This window comes from Mustela putorius, unplaced genomic scaffold (genome assembly GCF_011764305.1).
Source record: "Mustela putorius furo isolate JIRA1106 unplaced genomic scaffold, ASM1176430v1.1 tig00003845_pilon_pilon_pilon, whole genome shotgun sequence".
NCBI classification, from domain to species: domain Eukaryota; kingdom Metazoa; phylum Chordata; class Mammalia; order Carnivora; family Mustelidae; genus Mustela; species Mustela putorius.
The window spans coordinates 55,114,993-55,126,943 of record NW_025421998.1 but is presented as its reverse complement, the minus strand read 5'-3'; the positions used below and the strand labels follow the sequence as shown (position 1 = coordinate 55,126,943).

The 11,951-nt window shown below is 40.0% G+C and overlaps 1 pseudogene; it reads right to left on the bottom strand.

The window, feature by feature from the left end:
- Window positions 1-138: 138 nt before the first annotated feature.
- LOC101681961 overlaps window positions 139-11,951 on the bottom strand; it is a 28,297-nt pseudogene continuing 16,484 nt past the window's right edge.

Here is an 11,951-nt window from a genome sequence, read left to right as displayed (position 1 = left end):
CCCCTCCCGCCCGCCTCCCGATTGGCCGGCCCGGGGACGGCGGCGGAGGCGCAGGGCGCGCGCTTCCACCTGGCGGCGGGCTCCGGGCGGGAGAAAGCTTCGGTCTCCTAGGGCAGCCCACGCCGCTCGGGTTGTCGCTTACCGCAGGCACAGACCTGGTGGCTCTTGCCTTCCCCGGGACTCGTAGGTCTCCTTGTAAGGTAACAAATGACAAGGGAGTGCAATGGCTTGCATATCATGGACGCACAGAACAGGGCGTATTTCTTTGTACGGAACTTTTCGCTGACTTTGTGGCCGGACGTCGCGGATTCCCCAGAAGTGCTTTCAAAATTGGCGTTTAAGAGACTGCGATGCAGAAATCAATAGTTCTGGGTGTCTGCGCCCACTCTGGGTGGCACTAAAGCACCATGTTCTTCCAAGGAAGTGAATAGCGGGTTTAAGAGGAAATAAGGAGGAACAATTTGGTGAAGAATTTTTACGCCTTTGCAAATATTCTCCACAAAATCTTTTTTAAAGATGTATTTATTTTAGAGAGAGAGAGAGAGAGTTGGGGGGGGCGACGGAGAGAGAGAGTCTCAAGCAGAGCCCACGCTGAAGCGTGGAGCCTCATCCGCCGGATCTCAGGACCCTGAGATTAGGACTTGAGCCGAAACTAAGAGGCTTAACTGACTGTACCAGTCCGACATAAAATCTTGTTAAAAACTGAAATACCAAATAAATAAATAAGATTGAATTACTATGGGATTGGCTTAGCAACCCGGAAAAAGGAATAGGAAATCCCTCACACCAAGGAGTCCTTAAACTCCGACGCAACTTACAGGTCAGCTTGAGGGCTCTCTACAAATTATCTGTAAGGAATAATTGGCAAACAGTAAAAAAAAAAATTCATTGAACTACAATACTTTATTTCAAAAGTACTTTCCTGAACAGTCTTTCAGATCTCAAAGACAAGATATTATGTAGACAAATTGTTTACATGCCCCGCCCCCCTGTCCTTTTCAGTGCTCTTTTTTTCCTTTCTAAAGTCCTCCTACTCAACGAGGTCCCAACCCACTTTGACATCCTCCCTGCTTTTCGTTACTTTTCACCAGAACGTTATCTCATAACTCGGCTTAGCCAATAAACTTTGAAGCCTCCCAAACACATTAGCATTTTATAGAGACAGTTTTCCACAGTCAGACAAAGGAGTCATCCTAAAATGGGGTTATATTAGGGAAAGTAGCCTTTTTTAAAAAATATTTTATTTATTTATTTGACAGAGAGAGATCACAAGCAGGCAGAGAGGCAGGCAGAGAGAGAGGAGGAAGCAGGCTCCCTACTGAGCAGAGAGGCCGATGGGGGGCTCGATCCCAGGACCCTGAGATCATGACCTGAGCGGAAGGCAGAGGCTTAACCCACTGAGCCACCCAGGTGCCCCGAAAGTAGCCTTTTTTAAAATAGTTTATGTATTTGACAGAGAGAGACACAGCAGGGGGAGTGGGAGAGGGAAAGAAGCAGGCTTCCTGCCAAGAAGGGAGCCTGATTTGGGGCTCCACCCCAGGAGGGCTCAGTCTGTTAGGCATCTGCCTTGGGCTCAGGTCATGATCCTGGAGTCCTGGGATTGAGCCCCACATTGGACTCCCTGCTCAGCAGGGAGCCTACTTCTCCCTCTCCTATTCCCCTTGCTGTCCTCTTTCACTCTCTGTCAAATAAATTAAAAAAATTTTTTTAAAGTTTCACTGATTATAATCCTTTGGTTAATGCTTTATCTGCTCCTTTGTGCTCTCTATTTCCTATGAACTCTCTAGAGCCTTGATCAGATTGAGGTCCAAATTTTTGGCAAGATTACCTCATAGGTAATATTGATGCTTTCTTCTAGAATGTACATATAAGGTTTGCTTATTTCTTTTCATAATGCTAAGATTGATCACTGGGTTCAGCTGTTGGCAGCCTGATCTATCATGTGCCCCTTCCCCTTTCATCAAATCACTTCCTTCACTTTTTGTTTTATACATTTTGAATACTAGGCCTGTATTAGGCAGTATAAGTTTAGAATTGGAATTGTTATAACTATTACATATTCTAGGTGCATTGAACTACGTATCAATGAAGTAAATCCATTTCTAGTGTTGTTTTTGGCTTAAAGTGTCCTTTACTTGATATTAATAAAACTATACCAACTTCATGTTGATGGCGTATCCTTTCAATCCTCTTATTTTCAACAGTAACAAGCAGCCAACACACATCAAAAACCTGAGATTTGTCTAAACATTTCTCCTCCTTGTTATTGTTACATATTCTTGGTCCCAAGACATAACTGATAATGATTTGACCAACCCTCCCACTGTTATCACCAGCCTAGGTCCTCACTGCCTGCTGTCCTAACTCCTCTACTCAGCCAAGTCCATATTTTAGAGTCTGTTACTTTAAGAACCCTTCTTAGGGAACTAAATTCTCTGGAGATAGGAATTCATTTTACTAAAAATAACAGAAAACTCAACGTAAGTGGCTTAAATAAAATCTAGCTGGTTCAGCAGCTAAATGACGTCATGGCAGATATCTCTGCAGCGTCCTTGGCCTTCATTATCACAAAACGGCTTACACAGCATCAGCCCTCCTCCCAGACATTTCTAATTATCAGACTCCTGCCCGCAAATCTCAGCTCCAATTTCCCCAGCTCTGGAAAGGAGGGAACTGTGTTTCCAGCCTTTTAGTATTAGACCCTTTAAAACCATTGAAGTCGCTAATAGTTTGAAAACTTTTCATGACAAGATAATTTCAGATTTCTGGGTTTTATTGCTTATGATGGCAATATTTCTGGAATACTCATGAATATCCTCCCTTGTCTGCTATGCATACTCCTCACCTTTCAAATTCAGGACAAGCATTTCATCTTCTATGAGGTCTTCTTTGCTTCCCCTGTTTTCCAAAGACTATCCTATCTCTGAACCTTCTATTACAGAACTTGGCACTTAAATGTTATGACTTGTCTCTTCCCTCCAGATGACAGATAAAGTCCTACAAAATCTCACAGGTAGCCCCAGTGTTCTTCATGAGAACAAAAGAAGGTGAGCTTGGTATTTATGGCCACAAAAGAAGTCTCAGACTGGTTCACACATGAGTTACTGGATCTCACTGACCTCTGATCTTCTGAGCAAGCTCCCTGGAGCAAAAAGTCTTTACTAATTAAGAACTACAAGGTCTCCTGGGTGTCTCAGTCTGTTGAGCATCCAACTCTTGGTTTTGGCTCAGGTCATGATCTCAGGGTTATGGGATCAAGCCTCGTGTCCTGCTCTGTGCTTGGTGTAGAGTCTGCTTAAAATTCTTTCTCTGTATGTCCCTCCCTCCTCCAAACTCATGGACATTCTTTTTCTCTCTCAAATAAATAAAATCTTAAAAAAAAAAAAAAAGAAATCCATGGGGTACCTGAGTGGCTTAGTTGGTTAAGTGTCCAACTCTTGATCTCAACTCAGGTCTTGGTATCAGAGTTGTGAGTTTAAGCCCCACATTGGGCTCCACACCTTAAAAAAACAAAACAAAAAAATAAGCAAAAAATCCAGGGTGCCTGTAAGTTCACCTTCATTCTGGAAGGAGACAAGTGGAAAACAGCCTCCAGACAAGCTTTAATCAATATGAAGAACAGATTGGAATGTTATTTGGGTTGTAGAGTACCTTCACTTTAAGCATTTTATGGCCTTCAATTTGGAGAACTTCACACTGACATGGTCCTGGATACCTGAACACTGCACTCTTTTCAACCTGACATGTCATGAGTCTCTGACAAACTGTCAGCATCACTTCCAAACCAAATGTGGAGAAACATGTCTTTGAGAGCTCCATGTAAATTTCCTGAGCCACTTCTGCTCAGTTAATTGTTCTAAGTTCTATAGTAAAGACTTTCCTCCCTCCAGTTCATCAGGGACATATCATTTCCTGTAATTCCTGTAATATAATGAAGTTAGGGAAACCCCAGCCACATTCTACCCAAAGGAAGAGGTGAAATAGAGAGGAAGGCCTCAAAGAGGTTTGGTTGTTTTAACCAAAAGATCCTGGCTTGGGGCACCTGGCTGGCTCACTCGGAAGAGCAGGCAATTCTTGATCTCAGGGCTGTGAGTTCAAGCTCCACGTTGGGTGTAGAGATTACTTTTTAAAAAATCAAAAAGATCCTACTTAACATTTAGCACTTCTGGGATTCCTTCCAAGTTCTATTTCCATCCACTCTGAACCCATTAGCTATATCTGGCTGGGCAGACAGAAACACAGGAGAAAGATAATGATTCTGGGAGACAGAAGAAATCCAATGGAGAATTTTTCTGTTATGGTGTGGGGATATCTCACCGGCCTTTACCAGTACCTAGGGTAAATACCCCATGCCAGTTCCCACCAAATAACTTTCTGACTCAAAATTTAGCTTCTCAAGTATCTTAACAATGAAAAAGTAGGAGCTAGCATCATTAAATAGGAACAAAGTTTATTCCAAATGAACAAAGTAGCATTTCTGTGTAAATACCTAAGATAGGTAAATACCTAAGATAGGTATTTACACAAAACTAGGTATCTACTATTAGGTATTTACTACAGTACTTACATAGAGCTTCCTATGTGCCAGGCTCTGTTCTCAGACCTTTATATGTATTAACTCCCTTTATCCTTATGACAACCACATGATGAATTAAATTTTATTGTTTTTATTCTCATTTTCTGAATGAAGATACCAAGGCATTAAAATGTTAGATAACTTATCCAAGGTCCTATCTGTTAGTAAGAAGTGGCAGAGCTGAGATTTAAACCCAGGCAGTCTGGCACAGAGTTTGTTCTCTTAGCTGCTCTGCTATTCACCATGGAATCTGCCCCTGAGAAATCTGCAGAGGAAAAACCTGAGCCTAGGACGTGGAGCTTTCAGGGGTCTGCTGATCCTAACAAACCCTGCCAACCCTCCCAGACCTTTGTAACAACTCAGGTGATCCCTCATTGCCCAAGCCAGATCTTTGTTTAAATAAGGAAATACAGGAAGTATGGTACATGATGAGTAAATGAAAGGCTTATTAGAAAAGTTTTCACTCATGTTCAGATCATTTCCAATCTCAGTGTCTTTCAGTATGCTAGCAATCCTTTCCACTCTTCTTCACCGTGCAGGCTCCTGTCTGCCTCTCAAATTCAGAACAAGCTGGAAAGCCTTCCTCACTGCCATCCCCCAAGGGCAGTCCCCCTGCACTGTCTAAGGCAGCAGCCAGCACTTCATAATATAGATACTCTTATTCTCACCTCTCTAGACAGTGAACACTTTGAAAGCAGAACTCTGTGGAAAGCCTCCGTTTCCCTGCTTGCATATTGAGAGTAATAAAATTCACCACAACCCCCTCCATGAGAATTAACTAAAATCTCTGGAAAGAACTTACTTGACATTCGGTTTTCAGTGGACGATAGCTGCTATGAAAATATAGTTTTGGGGCATCTGGGTGGCTCAGTTGGTTGAGCGACTGCCTTCGGCTCGGGTCATGGTACTCGAGTCCCAGGATGGAGTCCCACATGGGGCTCCCTGCTCAGCGGGGAGTCTTCTTCTCCTGCTGACCTCTCTCCTCTCATGTTCTCTCTCTTATCCTCTCTCTCACATACACACAAATAAATTAAATCTTTTTAAAAGGGGGGGGGGCGCCTGGGTGGCTCAGTGGGTTAAAGCCTCTGCATTCAGCTCAGGTCATGATCCCAGGGTCCTAAGATAGAGGCCTGCATCGGGCTCTCTGCTGAGCGGAGAGCCTGCTTCCTCTCTCTCTGCCTGCTTCTCCACCTACTTGTGATCTCTGTCAAATAAATAAATAAAATCTTTAAAAAAAAAGAAAGAAAGAAAAGAAAAGAAAATATGGTTTTGTAACCTGGGGTGGTGGGTTCAGTGTTGACACATGATATACACTTAGTAGATGTTTGCTAAACAAGTACAAAATAATCCACAAATTCAAGAAGGATATACTTTTAAAGTCTTAGTTAAAGGTCTTTATAATACAGTGCTAACCTTGATCTGCCAGTTTTGTCTATTGACACTTTCACAATCCAAATTGTCATTGGTGGTATCATTTCAGTTTTTTTTTAGTTATAGTTGAAAGGATGCTATGACCAAGACTGTTTGAAATTAAAATAGAGAAGAAATGTAGTCAAATAAGGAAAAGGTCTCCTTCCTTTTAAATTATTTCATTATTACACTTAGTCATCTTACATTTTAAGATAAAGACAATAGGCTAAAAATAGTCCTTTTGCATTTTTCCTTTTTTGGATCCTCTCCCTGCTACATAGTTTTAGCTTTAAATAAAGAACAATGACTGCCTTCAAGTTATCTTACAAACAGATCAAGTTTTATTATAATTACTAGCACAACAAAATTTCAATGTATCCAAAAAAATTTCTAAGCTCCTTGGCACGACCTACTTCACTGGATTACCATTAAAACAGTAAAAATTCCAGACTAATAAAAGAATTTGGAAAATGCCTTTGAGAAATGGGATATCTATTGGATAAAAACAATTTCTGACATTCAGTAAGTTTTGTCTGTATTTTATTTACTTTATTGAATTCATCATAAGTATCTCTAAAATCCCTATATTACTAATGACGCAAATATAGAGAAATTGATTAGTATTAGCTCTGAGAACAAACTGGTGATTGACAGAGGGGAGGAACTGGGGAGGGGTCGGTAGGCAAAATAGGTAAAGGGGATTAAGAGGTACAAACTTCCAGTTATAAAATGAATAAGTCAGGGCACCTGGGTGGCCTAGTCAGTTAAGTGTCCAACTTGGTTTCAGCTCAGGTCATGATCCCAAGGTTGTGAGATTGAGTCCTGAGTATGGCTTCTTGCAGGGCATGGAGCCTGCTTAAAATTCCTTCTCTCTTCCTGCCTTTAACCCTCCCCTCCTCTCTAAAAATAAAAATAAAAATAAAAAAAGAAATAAAAAGTCATGGGGATGAAAAGTACAGCATAGGGAATATAGTCAATAAGACTGTAATAATGTTGCATGATGACAAGACAGTAACTACACTTATAGTAGTAAGCATTTAGTAATGTATATAATTATCTGATCACTATGTTGTATACCTGAAACTAACATAATATTTTATGTCCACATTTTAAAAATTAATTAATGTTAATAAAAATAATAAAAATTTAAAATTTAATAAATTAATTTTTAAATTAATTAATAAAAATACAAGGTTATTTATTTTACCTTCTTTTGAAAGGAATAAAACAGGAATTATATCATTTTATAAAGCATATGTTTTCTTATGCAGGGAATAGCTTGTAGTGATAATTAAAGTTTACTTTAATAATTTTTATTCTTCATACATTTAGGAAACCTGAACCTCATTTTTGCAGAATTGCAGAAAGCAGTATTGAACTTGACATAATTATTTTCACAATCTATAGACATTCCTTCCAGAAAATGTTACCAAATACCTATACTGTGTAAGCATTATGCTGGATGTTCAGGAGACAGGAAGACAAATGAACAAAACCCAAAAAGTAAGTAATGGTAAGTATTATAAAGAAAATGAAAGTGGACTAAGAGGAATAGAGTGAAGGGAATAGGGTGTTATGTAGATCAAATAAATATCTCTGAAAACTTAGGTGCCTGAGTAGAGAATCCTGAAAGAACATGAGAATGACCACAGAAACACTGAGCAAGAGTGCTCCAGGCAGACAGACTAGCAAGGGCAAAGATCCTCAGGGAGAATGTATTTTGCTTGTTCTTAGCAAAGAGACCAGTGTGGGTTGAGTGGTATAAGCAAGAAAGAGGGGGAAAAAGCAGGAGATGAAATCAGAGAGAAAACAGGACCCAGATCATAGAGGGCTTTGTGGATCCACTGAAAAGATATGAGCCACAAATGTAATTTTAAATTTTCTTGTGGCCATATTTTAAGAGGTAAAAGAAACAAGTAAAATTAATTTTAGTAATATATTTTATTTGACTCAATATATCCAAAATATTATCATCATTTTTAAACATTTTTAAAATTTAAATTTTATTTTTTAAAAGATTTTTATTTTTTTATTTATTTGACAGAGAGAGAGATCAAAACTAGGCAGACAGGCAGGCAGAGAGGGGGAAGCAGGCTCCCTGCTGAGTAGAGAGCCCGATGTGGGGCTCAATCCCAGGACCTTGAGATCATGACCTGAGCCGAAGTTAGAGGCTCAATCCACTGAACCACCCAGGTGCCCCAAAGTATTATCATCTTAACATGTAATTAATATAAGAAAATACTCATGAGTTATTTTACTTTTTTTTTTCTTGCTTGCTAAGTCTTTAAAATCCGGTGTGTATTAAAAGCCAGTGTACTCACAGCATATCTAAATTCAGACTCGCACATTTCAAGTGCTCAATAGCCACACAGGGCTAGCGGCTACCATATTTTATTTATCAAATATATACAGAAATAAAGAGAAGAGTACAATGAATTTAATGTTATCACCTACTTTCAATAATTAGCAATACACAGACAGCCTTGTTTCACTTACGTCCATTCAATTTTCCCAAACCCCTAAACTGGAGCGGGGGGAAGGAGGGGTACCAAATTACTTTATTTGAAGGAATGTTTATTTTGGTACTCAAATCCAGATATTTTTGAAGGAACATATTAGAGAGTTTTGAACACAGGAATGACTTTAAACAGCTCACTCTGTCAAGTTGAGAATAGTTTGTGAAGGAGAAGTATGGGTGGAAATGGGAAGACTTGTTATGAGAGCATTATCAGAATACTGGTGAATTTATAGCACCTTAGTCGGGGGTGGTGGTGGCAGGGGAGATGGTGAGGAATGGAGGATCGATTTGATCCTTACTATATTTCAAGAAAGAGGCGGATAGGATATACTGATGGAAAGTTATGGAATATAAGAGAGAAGAGTCAGGATGACTCTTTGGTAGGTATTTGGCCTCAGCAACGTGTTAGAGCTGTCATTTACTGAGATACAGGAGGCTGCCCCGGGGGAACAGCTGGATGGAGATCAAGAGTTCATTTTTGGACATGTGACATTTAAACTACCTATTAGACATCCAAGTACAGACGGTTAATGAAAAGTTGGAGATCTAGATCTGCAATTCAGAGAAGTCCAGGCAGGAGATATAAATTTGAGAGTGATCAGAAAACAAATGATGTTAAAAACTATGGGACAAGATGTGTTCAGCAGGAAGTGAATACACATAGCAGAGACATCCTAGTGCATGCCAGGATTTAAAAGTGGGAAGAGGAGGAACCAGGAAAGGAAACTGAATAGAAGCTCCAAACGAGCAAGAAAAATAAATAAAACCCAAGAAAAAGTATTGTCCCAGAAGACAAGTAAAAGAAGTATTTCAAGGAGTAGATAGGAAGCAAGACCCAAACTAAACTGAAAAAGGAAATAAAAACCAATACAGACAATTTGAAAACATACTAAAGCAAATGAACCTACTAGTGAATGGTTTGGTGACAAAAATCACACCAAGAATTATTCCAGCTGACCTTTTGTTTGTTTGTTTGTTTGTTTGTTTTTAAAGATTTTATTTATTTAGTTGTCAGAGAGAGAAAGAGAGAGAGCAGTCTCTCCGCAGAGCAAGGAGGTCTATGCGGGACTCGATCCCAGGACTCTGGGATCATGCCCCGAGTCGGAGGCAGCGGCTCAACCAATAAGCCACCCAGTCATCCCACCAACTGACCTTTGAACAAAACATTTTGACTATACAGTTCTGAGTGGGATATAATCTTAGGGAAAAAAAAATTAGAAAGGCAAACAACCTTAAATTATCTAGTTTCATTTAGTAGTTTTATTGTTAATAGCAACAATTGTATTATTTGGAAACCAACATATACATGTTTTTTAATATACTACTACTAAAAAACTTATGTTAAAGCTGTTCATCATTGAAAGGTTTAAAAAAGGGTGCCTGGGTGGCTCAGTGAGTTGAGCTTGTGCCTTCAGCTCAGGTCATGATCTTAGGGTTCTGGGATTGAGCCCCACGTCGGGCTCTCTCCTCGGCGGGGAGCCTGCTTCTTCCTCTCTCTCTGTCAAATAAATAAATAAAATCTTTAAAAAGAAAAATAAAAGAAAAAGAAAGGTTTAAACAAACAAACAAACAAACAAAAAACCGTGGGTGGGCGGCACCTGGTTTGTGTAGTAAGTTGAGAGCCGAGCTCTTGATTTTGGCTCAAGTCATGATCTCAGGATCCTAGGATCAAGCCTCACCACAGCTCCCTGCTCAGCTGGGAGTCTGCTTGAGATTCTTTCTCTCCCTCTTCCTCTGCCCCTGCTCCCTGCACGCTCTCTCTCTCTATCTCAAATAAACAAATAAACCTTAAAAAAAAAAATGGGGAGCCTGTGTGGCTCAGTTGATTAAACACACAGCTCTTGGTTTTGGTCCCACATTGGACTCTGCGCTCAGTGCAGAGCCTGCCTCAAATTCTCTCTCCCTCTCCCTCATGCTCACTCTCCATAAATAAATAAAATCTTTTTAAAAATTTTTATAATTTTAAATTAGTTATAAATATCAGTATAAACTCATACTTTAAAAATTTTTTATAGTTACTTGTCTTCTAGGTCTGTCTACTGAAAAGGCCAAGAAGCAACAATAACTCAGTAGCAACAAGAATCCCATATTGTGGTCTCAAAACACCATTTCACACTAAAAGGCCTTGGGATTTTCCAGTCAATTCCAAGAAATATACCAGCTGAGCTTGGGATGTCTTATTGTACCAGAAAACAAAGTCTACCAAAAGCTAATATTTTCATATCAAACAAATACAGAATACTCAAAAGTTTCCCACTTGTACCCAAAATAGAACCATTTGAGTGTCAACAATTTCAACTGACAGAAACACATTGAATGGGTTCAGACTACTATTCAAAAAAGGAAAAAGAGAAAGATTCTATGGACATCAGGGAGGTTGCTAAGTAACCAATACATTACTGTAAAATTGGATAATTAAAAGGAAATAATTAAAGATCTTGGGACACCTGGGTGGCTCAGTGGGTTAAGCTTCTGCCCTTCAACTTGGGCCATGATGTCAGGGTCCTAGGATCCAGCCCCGCTTCGGGCTCTCTCCTCCACGAGGAGCTTGCTTCCCCCTTTCTGTCTGCCTCTCTGCCTGCCTCTCTGCCTACTTGTGATCTTCTCTCTGTCAAATAAATAAATAAAACCTAAAATATACATATATATTTATTTTATTTTATTTTTTATTTATTTGACAGAGAGAGAAATCACAAGTAGGCAGAAGTAGGCAGAGAAGCAGGCAGATAGAGGGAGAAGCAGGCTCCCCACTGAGCAGAGAGCCCAGAGTGGGGCTTGATCCCAGGACCCTGGGATCATGACCTGAGCCAAAGGCAGAAGCTTAACCCACTGAGCCACCCAGGCACCCCATCCAACCATCCATCCATCCATCCATACATACATACATAGCCTGCCTTTCTGGTATGAACAGTATTTCAGGATAAGTAAATAACCCTCATGAATGTAAAAAAGTTCTTCTATACAGAATTCTAGCTAAGAAATGAAGGAGGAATGACTGCATTAGAAAATCACCATCTGGGACGCCTGGGTGGCTCAGTTGGTTGGACGACTGCCTTCGGCTCAGGTCATGATCCTGGAGTCCCAGGATCGAGTCCCGCATCGGACTCCCAGCTCCATGGGGAGTCTGCTTCTCTCTCTGACCTTCTCCTTGTTCATGTTCTCTCTCACTGTCTCTCTCAAGTAAATAAATAAAATCTTTAAAAAAAAAAAAAAAATCACCATCTTGCAACCCCTATTTATTTTCAAATGAATCAGCAGTGTTCATCAATAGATACCAAAATCATTAAGTGAAAGATTGTTGGAAAACTTTACAGTGAAGGAATGAGGCTGTCATCACATAAACAACTTAAGCATTCCTAGAAGTGAAGCCATCTGACCCTATGTGGCCCTTGAGGTGATGAAATAATATAGTCTGTAACATCACCTATAGCATGTCCTTGTCAAGAA